This window comes from Sinocyclocheilus rhinocerous, unplaced genomic scaffold (genome assembly GCF_001515625.1).
Source record: "Sinocyclocheilus rhinocerous isolate Xijiao unplaced genomic scaffold, SAMN03320098_v1.1 scaffold2971, whole genome shotgun sequence".
Taxonomy (NCBI): Eukaryota; Metazoa; Chordata; class Actinopteri; order Cypriniformes; family Cyprinidae; genus Sinocyclocheilus; species Sinocyclocheilus rhinocerous.
In genome coordinates this window covers 45,787-47,865 of record NW_015641449.1, presented here as the reverse complement: position 1 = coordinate 47,865, position 2,079 = coordinate 45,787, and positions in this window count along the sequence as shown.

The following is a 2,079-nucleotide window of genomic DNA, read 5'->3' as shown; positions in this document are numbered from 1 at the left end:
GTAAGTAGCCATGTAATAAGCAGAGAAATGTACATCCAGCCATGTGTTATCACAGAATAAACCCCTTCAGGGTGATGCAAGACCCTGACACGTTCACTCTGTTGGGGTTTATTCTGTGATAACTACCGGGTGGATGTACATTATCCCTTACATATCAACTGTCTATGTCTTCTGTCACTTACATTACAGTACATTACACATATTTTCTGTATTAATTTGGAATAATAATAAAACCAACTTCCATCCCAACTTCTTGAATACTTGTGACACTCAAAACCATTCAATTATTTTAAAGACATACTGCCATTCGTTCATCTGCTTGTTTAGTGTGACCAGAATATATTAAAAAAAAAAAAAGGATGGTGTATGGAGGACATTTTTTTGGTCGCTTGGTCAGACTTGAGCAGGGGTTGGTTTTATTGATTTTAGGTTTCCACACAAACACACATATTTGCTCTTGTGTAAAAACAATCTTATTCGATGGGGCTTGGGCTTAGCACACACATTTGCTTAGCGTGAATACATGCACAAAATATTCCAACCAATGTTCCAATACAGTGTGATCAGAATATGAAATTCATATCCCTCCACAATATCAGTTTTTTTTTGCGAGTGTGCTTTTTTGTGAATGTTTGAATCAATTATACAAAGGTCAATAGGGGGAAATAATGTGTGTGTGGGGGGGTGTGGGGGTTCCAAATTCTGTTAAATACAACTGTGTCGCTTCAGTCCGACACAGTTGTATTTAACAGAGTCACACACTGATCACTAACTGCTGCTTCATAGCCTTTTGGTCCATGATGAAACATGATGAAATATGCATGTATTTAACCATATGAGATCATTTGTCTACACATGATTCCAAATTAGGGTTCCAAACCACCTGCAATGAATGTCAAACCAACATAGAAAGCGGGATTTTTCCCATGTCTCTGTTCTCTGAGAGCATATTTTATTTCCTCCATTTCGAATATCACTACCACTGCAGCAAAGCCACAATAAATCATTAAGAATTGGTTGGATTGTTTCAGCAGAGCACACAGCGCTCAACAGTCAGTTCTATTGATCAACACTTAGTTTCCAATATAATTGCTCATCCAGATGCATTAATACCCCCAAGTGCAATTACTCACGCTATTGAAGTTCTCATTCATGAGTAAGCAAACAGCATGAGGCAAGAAAAGCAGCAAACAATAATCCAATAACACAACACTCAACTGGGATCTCTTTTGTCCAAACTCCACTGATGTGTGGTCAATAATCTAACATCACAGAAATAGACTGACATGTTTTCTCTGGCTATTCCTTTTTACTCCCTTGTTTAACTTTTGGCAAAAAAATAAAATAAAATAAAAAGGCACTCAAAGACAGCTTAAATTTAGAGCTGCCACAAATTCAAACACTGATACAAATATAAATTAATATCCTTTCCACTTTCCCCAACCCTAAACTTTAGCTACCCCTAAACTGATATGATATGACTGATAAGAACTAACCCCTACCTTTAACCTACAGTCTTATTGATTGATAGGAATGTTGTTCCAGGACCAAAAGGCTTTGATTCAGGAACATGTCGATTCTTATAGCACTTTTCACACTCACATATTGTTACACAGCAGCTTTACAGAACATAGATATTTTCAAATCCCAGAGTGAGCAAGTTTAAGGTGACTATGACAAGGGGGGGGGGTGTCATTCTCTGTATGAGCTGCATGGGGGAGCCCAGCCTCCTCTGGCAGTGCAAATATTACACTAAATGTACGTCACATGTTATGTGTTGTTTTCAGAAACCACTTGTTTTGATAATACTAGTAATCCATTCTTCAGCACTCCAACATAAATGTCAAAAAATAAATCTGGAATGGCAATATAATGTGTCACTAGTATACCTGTATTCTGAGGATGTCAAATTAATTATTTACTCTAATTAGCAGGTACATGCAAATGTTAATCAATGCTCTTCTGCCACAGACTATTATTAGCCAGTAATATATGATGGTTGTGATGTAAACTAAAGACCACTGGGTATTTGAAAATGAGGGAAGAGCCCCAATGTCCAATAGGTCATATACAGTGTAT